The following is a 21,887-nucleotide window of genomic DNA, read 5'->3' on the forward strand; positions in this document are numbered from 1 at the left end:
AATAAAAATGGAGTGAAATCGTCATTTGACATACTATTGTTAAAAACAAATAAGACTTGGCATTTAAAAGGTAAAATATGCTGCTTTGCTCCAACTTTTTACAGTAAGAGTCGAATTGAGGCAACAGTATTTCCAAGCTCCTTGCAGTGTAACTCCCAAACACCGATTTTTTTAAGTCTCCGGGTGTATGAATTAAATTTCTGTAATTAGAACATTAATGTACACAAGACTTTGACCTAGGCCAAAAACCAAAAGATAAACAAATTGAATGGTATCAAAAATAGACCCATTTATAGGTCCCATTGTCCTTGTTAAATAGTTATGTATTCAAAAAAATAGCTCAAAATGGGCAAAATCAAAATAGACACGAAAAACAGGTAAACTGAAAAAAATATACAAATTAAAATAGCAAAATTTCGTACTTTAGGGGAGCCCAGGCCTGAAAGTTCCATTCCTTGAGTGTATACTCTTTTCTGAATCTCTTTGAATGCACACTCTTTTCTGCTTTCAAACCTACCCCTCCACCTTCCCCTTGTGAATAATCAATTATATAATGCTCAACCCCTCAAGGTAGATTAAAAATTAAAGTATTTGAAATCCGTTTTTCACATCGCACAGTTTTACATTTAAAGTACTAAGGGGGCTAAAAAAGTATTGTAATTCTTTAAATTGGTTAAGTGGGAACTTCCACCTTCATATACGTCTCAGAAAGTTCAGAAAATGCGGGAGCTCAATTTCTATTGCAAAATGTTCGATACTGGTATGCAGTTTTACACGAAGCTAGTGCCAAGTCTAAAAATAAAGGATGTGAGTGAAAAATCAGCAGAAAATGAGCAAAGAAAAATTTCATTATATAGTTCCCTTCAAATGGGCTTTTATTTTGCCGGGATGAGCTTTGGCCCTTACTTCGCTTGCCACGTAAATACCGTCTTTTAGTTAATTGAATTCCCTTTTTAGGCAGTTTATGTGCATTTTCTATGGCACCGGTTCATCGTCTCTCATATATTAGCATAATGATTTGCGTTTTAAAATCGACGGGAGAATAAAAGCTAAAGTACAAGAAGGATCAGCGGCATTTGTTACCGATTTTAAAACTATCTGGCTTATCACACCTCATTTGAACTTAACGATTTGAACCGACGTTTTAGCGTTCGTTTTAAATTTTGAAAGAAGAGCGTTCTAAATCTGAACAACCAGAACCTGGATTGGACACTCACAAGTGTGAATATTGATTTTTGTCATTCCTCTCATCGCTCCCCTAACTGCATTTTTCGCAGTTGATTCTCGTTTAAAGCATGCAAGAAAGTTATCAAGTCAATTTGATTCTGAATACTTCTCTACTTTTAAAGAAAAGCAAAGAGCAATATTAAAACGTAAAGGAATAGAAAGGAAGTCATATAATAGGTCTAACTTAAGATGAACAGAAATTACTACTAGTGAATGAACAAAACCTAAAACCGGTACGGGTGCATTATGCAGGCCCACCACTATAAACTGTATCAAGGAAACCAGTCACGAAACCCGTCAAACGGGCTATTTGCAAGAGAGCGAGGCGTTGAGGAGGGGACAGCCCCTTTCATATACGGAATAATTTCTTTTCGTTCTCGCTCTATCACAATAATTTCTCGCTCTTTACGCTAAAGTTTGACTGTCTCACAATTTTATTTTAAAAAAAAAATAAAAAACTTTAGCGTAAAGAGCGAAGCGCTGAGGAGGGGACAGCCCCTTTCATATACGGAATAATTTCTGTTCGTTTTAAGTTTTAATGTCGCTCCTTACTTTCAGTTTAAAAAACTTGTTTTTTTTATTTAATTTCTGATCGTTTTTTAGTTAATGCAGCTTTTATTTTGGCTCACCGTCATTGAATAAGTAAACAAAATTTGCATAAAATTTTTACTTTTCTTTTACTAAATGGATGTCTCTAAATTTGGTTATGATGTAACTTACAAATTAACTTACGTAACTAACTTCTATATTCGTATATTTTTCTTCTGGCAAAAAATACAAAGTTGCATATTTTTGCAGATATGAGCTTGAAACCAATGTGATAGGGTTTTCTGATGCACTGAATCTGACGGTGTGATTTTCATTAAAATTCTTTCACCTGTAGGGGATGTTTCCCCCTCTTTAAAAAATCAGGTAAATTTTCTCAGGCTCGTAGCCTTAGATGAGTAATACTAAACCTAATAACATTTATAAATTTAGAATCAGCATTATAAACATATTCTTTTGATACATATATTGACATCAAAATTCCGTTTTTAAAAGTTTCGATTAGGCCTACTATTGAGCCGTATCGCTTGTTTTTTTTATTGTTTTTTTTTATTACTTATATGTTATTACGTATATGAGGGAGTTCTCCCCTTAGTCAATACCACGCTCTTTGTGTTAAAAGTTAAAAAAAATTTTATTCACAAAACAATTAATAAAAAAGGACTTTTCTTTATAATCGATAGCTATTTTGAAAGCACTAAAAAAAAATGTTGCGTAAAGAGTTATTTTTTGACTTGGGGGAGAAACCCCTCATATACATTATAATTTTTGTTCGTTTTAAGTTTTAATTTTGCTTCTTACTTTCAGTTGAAAAAAACTTGTTTTTTTTATTTAATTTCTTATCGTTTTTTAAATAATGCTTGGAAATCCGGCACCCCCTTCACAGAAATGTCCCTTACCCCAAAGAAACATCCTCCACGGAAAGATTCTCCAGAGTAACCCCCTCCTCTAGCCCCCCCTCCAGAAAAAAATCCTTCCTGAAAATTACTGTATACTTCCCAATAACCCATAAATAATGCTGGCAAGTCCGGCGCCCCCTTCATGGCAATTTCCCTTCCCCCATGAAAACTTCCTTCATGGACAGATCCTCCAACATAACCCCTTACCCACTCCCCCCCCACTACCAGAAAAAAAACCTCCTGAAAACTTCTGTATACTTCCCAATAACCAATGCTATATGTTAACATTGGGTAAAGTTCATAACTTTTAGCCCTCCCCCTGGGGACTTTGGTGGATTAAGTCATCATAAAAGACATATTTATCATATTTTCGACCATGTTGAACAAAATGGATATCTCAAAATTTTGATCGGGTGACTTTGGGAAAAAATGAGCGTGGGAGGGGGCCTAGTTGCCCTCCATTTTTTGGTCAATTAAAAGTAGCAATATAACTTTTAATTTACGTTCCAATGAGCTATACCACGATATTAAAGGACCCATGGGTCTATTCGATCACCCCTGGAGAAAAATACACAAAAAAAACAAATAAACACGCAACCGTGATCTTTCTTCTGGCAAAAAAATACAAAATTCCACATTTTTGTAGATAGGAGCTAGAAACCTCTACAGTAGGGTTTTCTGATACACTGAATATGATGGTGTGATTTTCATTAAGGTTCTATAACTTTTAGGGGGTCTTTCCCCCTTTTTTTGAAAATCAGCCAAATTTTCTCAGGCACGTAACTTTTGATGGGTAGCACTAAACTTGATGAATGTTATATATTGAAATCAGCATTGAAATCTGATTCTTTTGATGTACCTATTGGTATCAAAAAGCCGTTTTCTAGAGTTTCGGTTACCATTGAGCCGGGTCGCTCCTTACTTACAGTTCGTTACCACGAACTGTTTGATATATTCATCATATTTTCAAAATGCACCAGTACCCTAAAACCCGACTACAACAAGATTACCAAACCTTGCTGTTCAAAATGCTTAATTTGTACGTGATTTAAATTGGGATTTAAATTTTTCGGCTGCGTAGATACACGATACGTCAGGGTAGGAGGGGGGACACATGTGGTGACCAGCGTTACCAACGCTTTGAAATAAACTGTACCAGTCTTCAGACCAAAATTGTACCACAGGAAATTAGTTTCTACCATCTAAACAGATCGTTAAAAATTTGACGTAACAAGAAGAAAATTTTCAATAGCCTAGAGTCAAAAAGGAGCGATCAAAACCAAAATGTACCGGAAAATTTGATTACACCCAAGATTTTCCATCTGTACAGCAATGTACCAGGACATCTAAATTGTATCAAAAACGGTAGAATTGCACCGTGTTGGCAACGCTGGTGGTGACTGGATCCTTAGCAGGTTAATATCCGGCGTATATGAAGCCATTTGCTACCCAACATGTCCTTTGTCAAATAAACAATACCCAGCGGATTTACTATGTAAATAAGTTCAAAATCACAATGACTAGACATTATGATCAACAAGATAAGAGAAGAAAAACGTGAAAATTTTCCTGCCTGTAAAGAAGAGAGAAAGTGCAACTATTGAAAATGACCTCCACTACACTGATTTTAGTTCAACTGACATCAAAGCGAAAGAACCAAAGCAAAACTGCAAAAAAGTTATAATTTGGAAAAGTAACTTAAGATTACAAAACTTAAACACAAAACAGCTGAATATAAATTAAGAGAAAAAATCTACAACCAAAAGAACTAAAAGAAAAACTATTGACAAGAACCCTCCTTTTGACACACACACACACACACAAGGTGACTCGTGACTGAAGAAAAACAAGACCATGGAAAAGAATAAGCCTCAATGCATTCAATCGAGATTAAACAGTTTTCATAGGAACCAATTTGACTTGATCAAAGATGTGCACGTGTCTCTGACCATACCTAGACAGGAAACCTAGACCCTTGTTGCAGATTTAGTGCTGAACATATAAAATAGCTTCAGAGTAATACTTATAAATCTACTTTTGAAAAATAAAAAGTTTGTCTACCAAACAAATAATCCCGTTTCAATTTGAGGCTACTGGGGCTTGGGTGTACTTTTCTAGAAAGGTACACTCTGAAGCCAGACTGAATGCTCTAGCACAACAGCGAGGTAGTAGAAAAAAAGTTTAACTTTTTTTTATCACAAACTTTCAGAACTAAAAAGGCTTGTTTAGTTGTCTCTTTAAAGGGCTCTTTACGTTCATTGAAAAAAACGTGTTGATTTTGAACTTAAAATAGAATACGAAGTATTTAGTCATACCTATTTCTTGGAAGAGACCACATCAATAACTTGTCATTTTCAACCTGAAAAAGAAAATAAGTTAACATACTTCATATCGATGTACATACAAGTATACTTTGAACTTTAAATAGATAGGTAGGTATCAGGTAATTTTTGAAGAGAGAAAAGGGGAGATGAAAACCCTGAAAAAAGTGCGATTTCTGTCCCAAATTCTCATGTTTTTTTTTCAGACCTTTGGACCAATTCCAAAGGTTTCTACTCTGTACAGTTCTAATTGTTAACGCACTTTTTGATTAATTAATGATTAGCTCTTCAAAAATAATGAAAGCACCTTAATATTGGGGAGACATATTAACCATGTCTGCCAATAGGGGGGGGGGGGCTAACCTCAAGCTCCCTAAGAGATTTTAAAGAATCATTGTGTAGAGATTGTAAGCAAAGCAAAAAAGTATTTTTTTTTATTTTTTTTGCTCAATGGGTCAAACTATTGCTCCAGACAGGAGGGAGAAGGAATGATAACTATTTAATTTGCATGCCTCTATTTCACAATTCCAGGTGGAGTTCCTCTACCCTGATGTATACAGGTGACCTTAGCTCCACCTATTTAGTAGGAGCAACATAGTTATAAATACTTGCACTGTACCTCTTCAACAGATCTATAGATATTTTAGACAGGTCTGGTTCCCTTAACAATTGATTAAGCTACAACGTCCATCTTATTTACTCACTTACACGCACTGTAGACTATAATGAGGGGACAAAAGATCAAAGACCTCATAATGACCGAGAAGGGCAGATAAGAATTATGCTTTCATAAAAAGGGAGAAAACCATAAATAGCAGCAGAGGAGTTTAGCTAGATCGACTCAACTCTCCTCCCGAGTTGCGCCAACGTCGAGAGGGCAGACACCATCCTCCTCTAGGACATCCAGTCTTGAGCAGCCGCGGGTGTATCTTCAGGTCTTATTCCTGTCTTGCTTAGGAATTGGTGAAGACTATTAGATCATCTTATTCTTGGATGACCATGTGGTCGCTACCGCCTGGCAGCCATTGAATTAGAATCGTAGGTGATGCAACAGGGAGAAACGTAGGTGACGTTTCTTCTAGCATTTGGGGATGGCCCCAGCAAAGTTTGCACAATTTGCAGGAAGAATGGAAAATTCATTGCACAGAACAGGAGGTTGGCGGCACTAATAAAATGATACCAGCAATGTCCCTCTACCTTTTGAAGTCCTTTGGGTTGAGTTGCATCCAGATTCCTTAAAGTTGTGATGGTTGTTAGCCAAGTTTCTGTGCTGTTTAGTAGGATGGAGCTTGCACATGCATTAAATATCCACATCTTTCTGAGGCGGTTGTCAACAGGGTTGCGCCAAATCTTGTGAGTCTCCCTAGGATGGAAGTTGCCTAGGCAATTCATGTGCTGACTTCTCTCTTGATTGATCAATTACTTGGCAGAGTTGAGCCAAGGTACATGCAGCCCTTCACGACTGTTTCTTGGTTTTGACTTACTTTGACAGCAGGAGGGGGTTGTTGAGATGGTGTGGATCAATAAACATGATTTTCGTTTTACTACAGCTGATGTTAAGCCCAACTTTGATAGGTTCTTCTCTCATGACGGTCAGCACTACACCAAGTTCTTGGATGGTGTTTGTTGTGAGTGCCATCAGCGAAGTCACCATTGCTCAAACGTCTGTCATCGAACTTCAGGCCGAAGTTCAGTCGGGTAGTCGTCCTCGTCGTCAGGCAGTCAATGACGCAATTAAGTAGTTATGGCGCTACAGCACATCCCTGCCAAACTCCTGTACAAATTTTGAATGGCTGGCTATGTTTCCTGTTGACTTGTACACAGCTTGATGTTAGTTTACACAGTTTCTCAGAAAAAAAGCGGTACTTGAGGCAGACCAGTTGTTCTGAGCATGAGCCACAGTGAGTTCTTATTTACAGAGTCAAAAGCAGCATTATAACATGTCAAAACCTGTGTATGCCTTCAGTCAAAACTCCAGCATCTTTTTTATCAATTGCTGCAGAGTGAATATCTGTTTGCTTGTGGAACAGCCTGGCATGAATCATGTTTTTTTTTTATTCTTTGAAGTATACTGAAGCACCTGTGGATGTGGGTCATTGTAAACAGTTTAGCAGGTATGGAGAGCAACATTATGCCTCAGTAGTTAAAGTATTGGATACTGGATCCTTTTCCTTTCCATAATGACAGAATTATTTCAGCCTGCCAATCCTTTGGAATGATATCTGTGTGCCAGAACTATGCAGAACAGTGTTTGGAACCAGAGCAGCAAGGCAGGACCCCCATTCTTCAGGAACCCAGCAGCAACTCAACAGCAACTGGGTGCGGGTAGAGAAGTGATCTTTCCATCCCTCAAGCTGGGCTGTTTCATCTAGTAAAGGGAATCCATCAGGAGCAACTATGAGGCTGGCTGAGGTGGGTTCCTTGGAAGTAAGTTCATGTAGATGTATATACAGTGCCCCAAAAACACCTTTAGTAAGCTTCTGCATGCAGAAACACGAAACTTTGCATCTTTTTTTTAGAAAGACGGCCATGGATACATCTTTCTGTTTCTATTCTCAGATAAACAGCGGTACTTGAGGCAGACCAGTTGTTCTGAGCATGAGCCACAGTGAGTTCTTATTTACAGAGTCAAAAGCAGCATTATAACATGTCAAAACCTATGTATGCCTTCAGTCCAAACTCCAGCACCTTTTTTATCACTTGCTGCAGAGTGATAAAAGCAATTTTGTTTGGAGAATATTGAGAGAGGGATAATTTGAACAAAGACTTAAAGTTGTAGCGCCCTTTCTAAGCAAAGACCAATCAGTCAATAGAAACCAAAATTGTAAAAAGAAAATCTTGTTACAGAGTGTACAGCCTACAATTTAAAATCTACTTTTTATGAGCATTCTAAATGTACTTAGTCTAAATTTAGGCTATCAATAAGAAATAATTATTATAATAAACTTCGCATAAATAAATAAAAGGGAAACCATCACCAAAAAAAGGTGCAGTCATGGTGAATATTGCATCATAAAACTTGCATTGACCAATATCATTTGAGTGGAAATTTCTAGCTCCCATCAACAAGATTTAAAAAATTTTTCTTTTCCTGAGAAAGATGGTCATGTGTATATTTTTTCTTCTTCTTGTGGATCATCATATTGAATCACTGGTTGTAAAAATCACTAAAAGAATATGGTATCCAGTGGTATCATTGGAGGGGGGGGGGAAGTTATACTTAAAGGCAGTATGTCCCAGTCATATTTGCTGCCACTTATATTCTAGTGGCATATTCCTTTGTTCTTGCTGTGGCATATCTTTTAGCTGCATAATTCTTTGTTCTTCACTTTCATTTCTTATTTGTTCAACTCCTTGTTGTTGCATGTATTGTAACTGCATATTACTTTGATCTTCACTTTTGTTTTGACTTCTTTTAATTCTTGCTGCCAATTATCTTCAAACTAGATATTTCTCTGTTCTTCACTTTTGTTTTTGACACAACATAATTTTTTCTGATGCAAGTATTCTGACTGTATATCTCTTTCTTCTTCATTTTCATTACTTTAGACTTTTTTTCAATACCCTTTACCTCAGCTGCTCAGATTGGTCTTGTCATGTTTGATGGTCCAGGTTCTTCATTTGTCCTCTAGCCATAATATTTACTCTCTTTACCTGCTCTACTTACTCTAGGCATTATGAGACTACTTAAAACGCCTTTTGAAAATAGACTAATTACACTTGGTATTTTATACTTAGCTATGTTCCTTTTTGTCCAAGCACCTTTACACTCTGGATGTAGACTCCTCTTGCCCCCCCCCCAATAAAAATGCTGGAGCTATGTCCCTGGTGGTATCAAATGAGGAGGAAAAACTTTCCTAGATTTAGATTTTGTAGAAGCCATGATCATGACAGTGATTGAGTATGGCTCTGAAATGTGGCACTTCAACAAACAAAAGAAGATTTGTTTAATGCTTGAATGCAAAATGTCTAAGGATAGATTTGGGTTGTCATTTGATGCCACATGTCAAACAGTAAGCTGTCCAAAAATATATAGCTTAATTAGGCTTTTGATTAAGATTACAGTAAAGAAATCAGATAGGAAAAAATGAAACATGCCAGTCAATTTTCTATTCAATGTTCATAACAGTTAGTCAATAGATCTAGTCAATAGATGGTTCATAACAAGATAAAAAGAAAATCACCAAAGCTCTGTAGACAGCAAAAGGTTATATCTGGTCAATTCGGAGGGGGGATGGGATGCATTTTAATGGTAGTGACCATTATATTTGTTAAACAGTTTTGAACAGTCCTACTTTTTTATTATCATTGTATTTCCTTTAAAATAAGAGAAAAGGTGTAGAATTACCAAATAATCAATGCTGTTACCCCCTCTCTCCTACCCCTATATGGGCCAGAAATAGCCCTAACCTATATCCAAAAATTTGGTTTCTTTTAAATTGGCTATGTTTAGAATTACAAGCCAAATACTGCTGAGGAATAAGCAGAAAAATAAGAGCAAATCCACAAAACCACTAATAAACAAGTTGATTTAAAAATCAGATCCATGCCATGAGAAACTGAAAGACACTTTCACAATCAACAGCAGCAACTCTATAAGAAAATTAAAATATATTTTCTTGTGAATTATTATCGCTTCTAATCAGCAGTTGTACCAAACCAATCCTGCTCAACTCATACTCAGGGATGTGGTGGAACTGTGGTGTTTCTCCTCCCCATAGTATAGTGCAGACGGTTTGATATCATTCTATTTCCCTTCTTGTTTTAGTTTTTTTTGTTTAAAGCTCTGCCCAATAGGCAATGTTCATAAGTCCTCCAAAAAAAAGTCCCACTAGATCCCAAAACAAGTTCCAGTGAAAGTGACATAGTGAAGGATACTCAAATTTGCGGGTCAATCACACTATCTCAAAGTTCAAATGATAGCTCCAATCCGGAGAATAGGACAATGATAAGTGTAGGGGCTAATGTAACCATAAATGATGATAATGGGTTTCAAGAGGTCCTCTCTAGAAGCTCTAAAAAAAGGAAAAAAATGTCCCCAATTAAAAGCATTTCCCCTCTCCCTGCCCAAGATCCTCCCTCCAAAAACTTAGGAATTTACCTTAAAATTACTCCCACTACCCCCTTTGAAATAAAAATGGTCACTGCAATAAGAGTTGCAATTTTTAAATTGCTAAAATCAATATTCTCTCTTAATATTAACCGTGATGGATCTCTGCTAATAGCTGTAGAAGATCAGAAATCAGCAGATACAATAATTACCCTAAAATCCCTTCTGAATACTCCAATTATTGCATCTAATTGGAACCCAAGACAATCACCAACAAAAATAGTAGTTTATAATGTTCCCCCAGAGATATCCACTCAGGAGTTAAAAGAAGGGCTCTCAGATAGGGCTGGAAACTCAATCCCAGTTGAAGATGTTACCCAACTTGGCAAACCTAACTCTAATGGCCTAAAAACTAGTAGATCTTTCTTATTCACACATAAGGAAAAAATTAATATTCCAGAAAAATTATTCCTATTTGGGCAAATCAAACCACACAAGGAATACAAACCAAAGCCTATCCAGTGTCAGAAGTGTCTCAAACTGGGACACAAAACAAACAAATGCAATGAAATTCTTCGAGAGTGTAGTAATTGTAAAGCTTTCCATCCTAAAGAGTTGACAACTTGCAACAACACTCAGCCTACATGAATCAATTGCAAAGGCCCACATGAATCTACAAATAAATCATTATGCCCTGCATACAAGAAAAGAGCTCTAACACTCCAAATATCAACAGAGAAGTCCATCCTATACCCCTTTTCAGCAATGGAAGCAAATGCTGCCCAACAATACCAAATAAAGCCTGTAATGAAACCAACCAGAACCCCAAAGTCAAATGCTCCCAATGCATCAAGCACCCCATATACAACACCATCTTCTAAGCCCCCTAGCTCAAATCCCTATTAGAAGGAATCACCAAGTCAACAAGCCTCGTTGTCCGGTAAGATGAGGTCAGCCTGGCACCCCCTCCCAAGAAGAAACAAACCAGAAACACTACCAGGAATTAATCCCTTAACTGAAAAATAGGATGCACAACCAAAATGCAATCCCCAAATATATCCTTATTCATTCTAAACTGTGATGCAGTTCAGGCCATGAACATACATCAACTACAGAAAACAAAAATCATTGCAGAATTGGCAAAAATCAGCATCCCAGATGATATGCTCATTCAAGCAAAAAAAGATCTTGCTTTACTTTTAACAAAGCTGAACATTGATACACAGTCATATGAAGAATAAATCAACAACACAACATATATCAATACTCCAGTGGAATGTAAGATCACTCACAGAAAATAAGCTAAAAGAACTAATATCTTTTATGAATAATAATCACATTAATATTGCTTGTCTCCAGGAAACTCATTTAACCCAAAATCAACAAATTAAGTCTCTGGAATATACTATCCTCAGAAAGGATAGATCTTCAGAGAGAAAAGGAGGTGGGGTAGCTTTGTTAGTTAAAAATAATACAAAATTCTGTGGCATCAATTTTCCAGATTATGCAAATGATGTTGATGCAATTGGTATCAGTGTTTGGCTGAATAATTTAAAAACCTACATAATAAGCTTTTATAACCCTAATGGCCAAACTACAGATGCCAATGATTTCTTTAATTATATAAATAATTCTAATATGTCAAAAAATATCATTATTTGTGGAGATCTCAAGGCCCACAGCCTTTTGTGGGGGAATAAACCAGCAAATAAAGCTGGTAAATTCCTTGAGCATATGACTTCAAATAATAATGAATTAGCTGTTGCTACCCCTCCAAACCTGAATACATATTTCAACCCCAAAAGTGGCAGATTCTCCACAACTTACCTACAAATTGTGTCATTAAATTTTTTGAATAAAATTTACATAAATAAAATTGATAGTCTATGTACTGACCACTTTGCTATAGTTTGCTCCCTAAATAAACCTGCTGAAAGTTTATCTCATACCTCCAAATATATCAACACTAAAGCAAATTGTTCTATGTTCCAAAATAAGCTAAATGATGAAATTACAAGTTACACCCAAAGTTCAAGCATTTCTAACACAACAGTTGACACCCATGTTGAAGCCTTGACATCTTTACTAATAAATACAGCTAATCATGCTATCCCCAGGTCAACACCTAAGAAAACATTCCCCAAACAAATTTCTAAAGCATGGTGGACAAATGAGTGCCCAAATAAATGGAGAATAAAAAAGGCAGCTAGGACAGAATTCAAAAAAAAACCATCACCTACTACGTGTTAAAAAAATTACAAGCAGAATCTAATCTAAAAAGGACTATCATAGATGCTAAATATAAATACTGGAATAATTTTGCAAATAATCTCTCCAGAGAAACACATGAGCCAATTATACATAAAGTCATAAGCCACATCTGTGGGAAAAAGACTTCCCCTAGCCCACTCCTGTATTAACTTATACATAATAATACCCATTATGACAATGATAATGAAAAAGCTAACCTATTTGCAACTCTTTTTGTTAATAAGCTAACATCAAATAATCAAAGCAAACTGTCCCCAATTCCTATGAACCCAAGTTACCAACCACACCCAGGATCCGAGTATATAACTAATCCATTTTAAATCCAGGAATTGAATAATGCAATACATCATATTAGGACCAAAACTAGCGGAAGCTATGACAATATACACCCTACATGGATAAAGAATCTCACACCTTCATACAAACAAGAACTGCTAAATTGTTATAATCACGCTTGGGCATCTTCTAATGTTCCTCAATATATGGAAATGTTCGTCCCTCCTACCAACCCTAAAGAAAAATAAACCCAAAGAGAACCCTGAGTCTTATAGGTCCATAATGATTTACTCCTGTGATGGGGAAAATAATGGAGAAAATGATCTATCACAGACTCCTCTGGTTTGTTGGGAAAAATAATATGATCCCTCACACTCAAACTGGATTCAGGAAACACCACTCCTCAACAGATGCTTTCATTTTTGTAACAAATGCAATCAATGAATCTTTCTCAAAAAATAATATCCTAGTTGCAGCTTTCCTAGATTTTGAAGGGGCATATGACAATGTGAGCCACCAAATCCTTTTAAACAAACTTGCAAACCTTGGAGTACCCCCTAAGCTAGTATCTTTTATTAAATCCTTCATAGAAGTGCGAAGTTTCATCGTTTGTGTTGGTTCAGCCTCTTCACCCCAATAGACAATAACCAAAGGCCTACCTCAGGGAGCAGTCCTCAGTTGCCTCCTAATTGCCCTATATCTCTGGGACATGAACCTACCCCACACGAATCTACAATATGCTGATGATCTGGTGCTATGGTCTCTGGCAACACCTTTCAGATAGCACAGTCAAATCTGCAAAAGTCACTTTTCCAGTTTGAAAAATTCTCTCAACATTCAGATTTACCCATTGCACCCACCAAGTCAAAAATAATCCAATTTCAACGGAAGCGAAACCATGTTCATGCAAAACTAACCCTAAATAAAACAACTATTCCAGAAGATAATCATATTAATTACCTAGGTCTCATGCTTAACCAAAAACTTAATTTCCACCTCCACATTTCAAACACAATAAAAAAATGCTATAGAAAAACAAATATACTAAAAAGACTTCTTTCCACACCCTGGGGCTGTCAGGAGAAAACCTTATTCCAGTTTTATAAATCACTTATAAGACCCCATATTGACTATGGGCTCATCGTCTATGGTGCATGTGCAAAGACCCAGATGCAAAAATTGAAACAACACGAAATGATATAATACGTCTCATATTTGGTCTTAGGAAACCCCAAAGCAACAAGTTTCTGCTTATGGAGAGTGGATTAGCAATAATAAGGGAGAGACGTAGCTTTCTCTTGACAAAACATCTTAAAAAAATTGAATCAAATAGCTCACACACACTACATAATTGGTTAAGAAATCCAGCCATTTAAAGAGGCATAGCAGATGAGTATTTCAATATTCAGAAGAAGTTCCCCGTACCAGCAAAGACTATTGCACCCACTTTCCCCCAATCCCCTCCATGGAATTGGTCAATTCCCATAATAAATAATGAGTTCTCAAAGTGGAACAAAGATTTAACCCCCATTGCTTTTGTCCAGAAAAAATTTGCAGAACTTAATACAATTACCTATAAAAATCACTTCCAAATATTTGTTGATGGGTCAAAAATGAATGAGAAGGTTGCAAGTGGTATTTTTCTTCCTCACCTGAAAATTGCTATGGGGGAGAGATTATATAATAATTTATCTATAATGTCTGCTGAGTTAAATGCCATAATCATGGCAATAGAACCCCTTAAGGAAAACCAACCTTTGATTGCAAATTCAAATAATATTATCATATATTCCGACTCTCTATCAAGCCTTGAGTTGCTGGCCTCAGCTCCTCAATATAAGTTGCTATAAAATGCTATAAATATTGACCAGCCAAGTGGGAGACCAATCCCAATTAGAGATATTTACCGATGGAGGCTATCAGATATTAATTTAATAAGATTAAATTTCCCCCTTTCCCAATAAGTATCTTTCTAAAATGTATCATAGAATTCGTTCTGGAACAAATGGACTAAATTTCCTTGCATTCTCATATAAGTTTTCTAATTCAAGTGGTTCAATTCCCCTGTCCCCTCTTTGCAGGCATTGTAATATGAATAATGAAACAATTGACCATTGCCTATTTGAATGTAATATGCTGACGTCTGCACAACATACCTTGCTTTGTAAACTGTTAAAATGCTTCAAACACCGCAAAATCTCACTATCAGCCAAGAGCCTAGCCAACTATACCTGCACACAGAGCACAGAAATCGATATCTATCATCTTATATTTGAACTCCTTGAGTCAAAAGATCTACTGAAAGATATCTGAGAATATCTAATAAATAAGAGACGACCAAGCCAGTAGCTCTGTAGCCCACAGAGTGAAGCAAAAAGAAAAGGGCTAAATAGTACTAACTGAATAGCCCGCCTGCTGTGAATTAGAAGAAGAAGAAAACAGCCAAATTTGTACATAGCGTGGTAGCATTATCACACAATCACAGCAGCAACTTTATAAGAAATTTAAAATACATTTTCTTGTAAAATATTATCGCATTTAATCAGCAGTTGTACCGAACCAATCCTGCTCAATTCATCCTCAGGGCTATACTGTGGTGTTTCTCCTCCCAATAGTATAGTGCAGACGGTTTGATATCATTCTATATCCCTTCTTGTTTTAGTTTTTTTTTTGTTCAAAGCTTTTTCCAATAGGTAACGATTGGAACTTCTCCAAAAAAAAGTCCCCTCAGATCCCACCTCAAATAACAGTAAAAGGCATACCAATTTTGGCTGGTCAAGCAGTCTATCTCAAAGTCCAAAGGATACCTTAAATTCTGAGAAGAAGACACTGATAAGTGTAGGGGCTAATGTCACCATAAATGATGATGATGGGTTTCAAGAGGTCCTCTCTAGAAGCTCTAAAAAAAGGAAAAAAATCTCCCCGATCAGAAGCATTTCCCCTCTCCTTGCCCAAGATCCTACCTCAAAAAAACTTAGGAATTTACCTTAAAATTACTCCTACTACCCCCTTTGAAATAAAAATGATTACTGCAATAAGAGTTGCAATTTTCAAATTGATAAAATCAATGTTCTCTGTTAATATTAATCGTGATGGATCTCTGCTAATAGCTTTCCAAGATCAGAAATCAGCAGACACAATAATTAATCTAAAATCCCTTCTGAATACCCCAATTAATGCATGTAAATGGAACCCAAAACAATCACCAACAAAAATAGTAGTTTATAATATTCCCCCAGAGATATCCATTCAGGAGTTAAAAGAAGGGGTCTCAGATAGGGCTGGCAACTCAATCCTAGTTGAAGATGTTACCCAACTTGGCAAACCTAACTCTAATGTCCTAAAAACTAGTAGATCCTTCATATTCACACTGGAGGAAAAAATTAGTATCCCAGAAGTTATTTTTATTTGGGCAAATCAAACCACACAAGGAATACAAACCTAAGCCTATCCAGTGTCAGAAGTGTCTCAAACTGGGACACACAACAAAAAATGCAATGGAATTCTCCTAGAGTGTAGTAATTGTAAAGCATACCATCCTAAAGAGTTGACAACTTGCAACAACACTCATCCTACATGTATCAATTGCAAAGGCCCACATGAATCTACAAATAAATCACTATGACCTGCATATAAGAAAAGAGCTCTAATACTCCAAATAGTAACAGAGAAGGCCATCCCATACCCTTTTGCAGCAATGGAAGCAAATGCTGCCCAACAATACCAAATAAAGCCCATAATGAAACGAACCGAAACCCCCAAGTCAAACACCCCCACTGCATCCAGTACCCTGTATAAAACACAATCTTCTAAGCCCCCTAGCTCACATCCCTATCAGAAGCAATCACCAAGTCAACAAGCCTCCTTGTCCGGTGAGATGAGTTCAGCCTTGCCCCCCCTCCCAAGAAGAAACAAACCAGAAACATTACCAGGAATTAATTCCTTAACTGACAAACAGGATGCACAACCAAACATGCAATCCCCAAATATATGCTTATTCATTCTAAACAGTAATGCAGTTCAGGCCATGAACATACATCAAGTACAGGAAACAAGAATCATTGCAGAATCGGCAAAAGCTTACATTACCGAGGATATGTTCATTCAAGCAAAAAAAGATCTTGCTTTACTTTTAACAAAGCTGAACATTGATACACAGTCATATGAAAAATAAATCAACAACACAACACATATCAATACTCCAGTGGAACATAAGATCACTCACAGAAAATAAACTAAAAGAACTAATATCTTTTATGAATAATAATTCCATTAATATTGCTTGCCTCCAGGAAACTCATTTAACCCAAAATCAACAAATTAATTCTCTGGGATATACTATCCTGAGAAAGGATAGATCATCAGAGAGAAAAGGAGGTGGTGTAGCTCTATTAGTTAAAAATAATATAAATTTCTGTGGCATCAATTTTCCAGATTTTGCTAATGATGTTGATGCAATTGGTATCAGTGTTTGGCTGAATAATATAAAAACCTACATAATAAGCTTTTATAACCCTAATGGCCAAACTACAGATGCCATGGATTTCTTTAATTATATAAATAATTCTAATATGTTAAAAAATATCATTATTTGTGGAGATTTCAATGCCCACAGCCTTTTGTGGGGGAATAAACCAGCAAATAAAGGTGGTAAATTGATTGAGTATATGACTTCAAATAATAATGAATTAGCTGTTGCTACCCCTCCAAACCTGAAAACTTATTTCAACCCCAAAAGTGGCAGATTCTCAACAATTTACCTACAAATTGTGTCATTAAATATTTTGAATAAAATTTATATAAATAAAATTGATAGTCTATGTACTGACCACTTTGCTATAGTGTGCTCCCTAAATGAACTTGCTGAAACTCTACCACATACCTCCAAATATATCAACACTAAAGCAAATTGGTCTATGTTCCAAAATAAGCTAAATGATGAAATCACAAGTTTCACCCAAAATTCATACATTTCAAACCCAACAGTTGACACACATGCTGAAGTATTGACATCTTTACTAATAAATACAGCTAATCATGCTACCCCCAGGACAACACCCAAGAAAACCTTCCCTAAACACATTCCTAAAGCATGGTGGACAAATGAGTGCCAAAAGAAATGGAGAATAAAAAAGCCAGCTAGGACAGAATTCGTAAAAAAACCATCACCTAGTATATATTTAAAAAAATTACAAGCAGAATCTACTCTAAAAAGGACTATAATAGATGCTAAGTATAATTACATGAATAATTTTACAAATAATCTTTCCGGAGAAACACATGAGCCAATTATACATAAAGTCATAAGCCACATCTGTGGGAAAAAGAGTTCCCCCAACCCACTCCAGAATGAGCTTATACATAATAATACCCATTATGACAATGATAATGAAAAATCTAAGCTCTTTGCAACTCTTTTTGTTAACAAGCTAACATCAAATAATCGAAGCAAAATGTCCCAAATTCCTATGAACCCAAGTTACCAACCACGCCCAGGATCCGAGGATATAATTAGTCCATTTTCACTCCAGGAAATGAATAATGCAGTACATCATATTAGGACCAAAACTAGCGGCAGCTATGACAATATACACCCTACATGGATATAGAATCTCCCCCCTTCATGCAAACAAGAACTGCTAAATTGTTTTAATCACGCTTGGGCATCTTCTAAGTTCCCCAATATATGGAAATGTTCGTCCCTCCTACCAACCCTAAAGAAAAATAAACCCAAAGAGAACCCTGAGTCCTATAGGCCCATAATGATTACTCCTGTGATGGGGAAAATAATGGAGAAAATGATCTATCACAGACTCCTCTGGTTTGTTGAAAAAAACAATATGATCCCTCACACTCAAACTGGATTCAGGAAACACCACTGCTAGACAGATACTTTCATTTTGCTAATAAATGCAATAAATGAATCATTCTCAAAAAATAATGTCCTAGTTGCAGCTTTCCTAGATTTTGAAGGGGCATATGACAATGTCAACCACCAAATCCTTTTAAACAAACTTGCAAACCTTGGACTACCCCCCAAGTTAGTATCCTTTATAAAATCCTTCATAGAAGTGCGAAGTTTCATTGTTTGTGTTGGTTCAGCCTCTTCACCCCAAAAGACAACAGCCAAAGGCCTACCTCAGGGAGCAGTCCTCAGTTGCCTCCTGTTTGCCCTATATCTCTGGGACATGAACCTACCCCACACGAACCTACAATATGCTGACGATCTGGTGCTATGGTCATCTGGCAATACATTTGAGATAGCACAGTCAAATCTGCAAAAGGCACTGTTCCAATTTGAAAAATTCTCTCAACATTCAGATTTGCCCATTGCACCTACCTACTACTACTACTACTAACAACTCATCGCAGCACCAAGCCACCTGAGGCCAACACAGCTACGCATGCTCCTCCTCCACCCCAATCTATTCAAAGCCTCCCTTTTTACACCCGCCCACGAAGTTCCCATTTCTTTCAAATCTTTCTTGATGACTTCCTCCCAACCCAGACGGGGACGACCTGCTTTCCGTTTAGCCCTAGATGGTTGGCCGAAAAAAACAATCTTTGGCAATCTGTCATCTATCATCCGCACAACATGCCCTAACCACCTCAACTTTTCTTTCATTATAGACCTAGAGAGCGGTATTGAACCATATTTTTCATATAGCCTATTGTTTGAAATATGGTCAGTCAGCCGGGTACCCAGAACATCCTTAAGCAATTTCTCTGGAAAACATTTAGTAAATCTTCATCCGCTTTTCGAAGCGTCCATGCTTAAGAGCCATATTTGACCACTGTCATCACTGTAGCTACTAAGATTCTAATCTTGGTTTGCAGAATTATCTTCCTATTCTTCCAGACTTTTTTTAACTGTGAAAAAACACCCTGAGCCTTGGCTATTCTATTTTTAGCATCTTCACTGTTCTTACCCTCTTTACTAATAATACTACAAAGGTAAGTGAATCTGCCCACCTGATAAATCTTTTCATCACCCAAAGTCAACTTTTCATCTTCACTTATTCCTAGCCTTAGTGACTTAGTCTTCCGAACATTAATTTTCAAACCAACACTAGCACCCTGAACTCGCAAAACCTCTAAAACTTCATTCATTTTGCTCACACTTTCATCTAGGATGCTTAAATCATCAGCATAATCCAAGTCCAGGAGACATTTTCCTACCCATTTAATTCCGTGGTCTCTCATTGCCTTTCCTGTGCTCCTTAAAACAAAGTCCATCAAAATAATCCATATAAAGGGGGATAGAACACAATCCTGCTTAACTCCTGATTTAATACAAAACCAGCTGCTAACCTCATTTCCTACCTTAACCGTAGCAGTGTTATTCTCGTACATAGCACTAATCACTTTAATGTATTTGTCTGGTATACCATACAAGGATAAAACCTTAACTAAAGCTCCTCTATCAATAGAATCGAACGCTTGCTCATAATCTATAAAACTGAGGACCAAAGGTGTTTTAAAACTAAGGCAATTCTCAATTATTAACATAATAGTGTAAATTTGGTCAACACATCCTCTAAATATTCTAAAACAGCACTGCTCTTCTCTTAAAACTTTGTCTACTGCATCTCTCAGTCTAAAAAGTATCATATTACTAAGCAATTTGCTACCTACAGAGACCAGACTAATGCCTCGATAATTACCACACTCACTTTTATCACCCTTCTTATAAAGTGGCTTAATTAAGGTTTTCCTAAAATCGTTAGGTACTTCCCCTTTTTCAAAAATCATATTCATAATCATCAATAACTTATTTCTAACCTCAGAGCCACCATATTTAAGAAACTCATTTACTACCTAATCAGCACCTGGAGCCTCATTATTCTTTAATACTTGTAGTACTGTTGCTAATTCCTCCTCACAAAACAAATCTTCCTTCACATCCAAGGTATCACAAACTTTTTCATTTTCCTCAATATTTTTTCCTGCAACTCTATCTCGGTTAAGCAAATTCTCAAAATGTTCGGCCCATCTCGCTTTAGCTTTTTCCTTATTGCTAATTGCCACCCCTTTCCTATCTTTAGCTGGGACAAGTCCGGATTGACTACTACCTCTCAATTTGTTAACGTGCCAGTACAATATTTTACTATTATGCCGTCTAGCTGCATCTTATAAATCTTCGGCAATTTTATCCATGGCCTCCACTTCACACCTCCTTAGTTCATATTTCAATGCTTTCTCCACTTTCTTTACATTTCTTTTGTTTTCAATGCGATCTATCACTCAGATAATTCTTGTACAAGTCATTTCTCCTTTCTATTAAACATAAAGCTTTTTCACTAATATTCTTAGTTGCAGTTCTAGCTTTCTTCCCTAATACACCTTCAGCAACTTCACAAATTATTTTTCTAAAATTATTCCAACCATCTTCCACATTATCAAAATTTAAACTCTCAAGTTTAGTATTCAACTGTCCCTGGAAAGTTTCTCTCAAATTCTCATCCTGGAGTCTACTAACATCATAACTTCTCGGGAGGTAATTACCCTTCCGATATTTCAGCTTTAAATTAACCCTTGACACTACTAGATGGTGATCTTTACTTTCAACATCTATAACAGCACTCCGATATGCCCTAGTATCATGAATAGATCCTGCCAGTCTTCGGTTTACTATAACATAATCAATAAGGTTTGCTGTCTTACCATCACGTGAATACCATGTTAGCTTATGAGCCATTTTATGACCAAACACCGTATTGGTTATAACTAGATTGTTATACCTACAAAATTGCAAAAGTCTGTATCCATTACTGTTTTCTTTTCCTACACCAAATTTACCTAAGCTGGGATACCATCTATCCTTATTTCTACCAACCTGGGCGTTAAAATCTCCCATCAATAACATCATATTTCTACCTGGGACCTTGTCTATTTGCTCCTGTAACTGTAAGTAAAATTCATCTGAGTCACTAGTATCTCCATCAGTCGGTTCTACAGGGGCGTATACTACTATAACTGATACCCTGAACTTTCTAGTCATAAAATGAGCAATCAGTATTCTATTAGTAATACCTTCCCAGCCTAAACAAGACGTAGCAGCTTCCTTATTCATCATGAGCCCTACTCCTTGTCTATGTACCCCATCCTTCCTGCCTGAGTAAACAAATTCTATATCACCTAATTTCATGCTTCCTACCCCTGGGATATGAGTTTTTGAAACTCCTAATAAATCCAGTTCGAATCGTCTGAATTCGTCAGTCAAAAGATCGATACGATAGTCATTTTTTAATGTCGTAACATTCCAAGTTCCAATGTTCATGTTCTTTAAATCATTGA

The 21,887-nt window shown here is 36.6% G+C and overlaps 1 protein-coding gene across 1 annotated transcript in view; it reads right to left on the reverse strand.

Annotated features, from left to right (window-relative positions):
* Window positions 1–21,887, reverse strand: part of CycA (cyclin A) — a 96,286-nt gene that overhangs the window by 61,495 nt on the left and 12,904 nt on the right. The window contains exon 2 of the mRNA XM_089088257.1: window positions 4,988–5,031. The gene's annotated coding sequence lies outside the window, so the exon portion shown is untranslated. The remainder of the gene's footprint in view (window positions 1–4,987; window positions 5,032–21,887) is intronic.

Source organism: Artemia sp. Qi Xiang Cuo, chromosome 4 (assembly GCF_049724085.1).
Source record: "Artemia sp. Qi Xiang Cuo chromosome 4, ASM4972408v1, whole genome shotgun sequence".
Lineage (NCBI taxonomy): Eukaryota > Metazoa > Arthropoda > Branchiopoda > Anostraca > Artemiidae > Artemia > Artemia sp. Qi Xiang Cuo.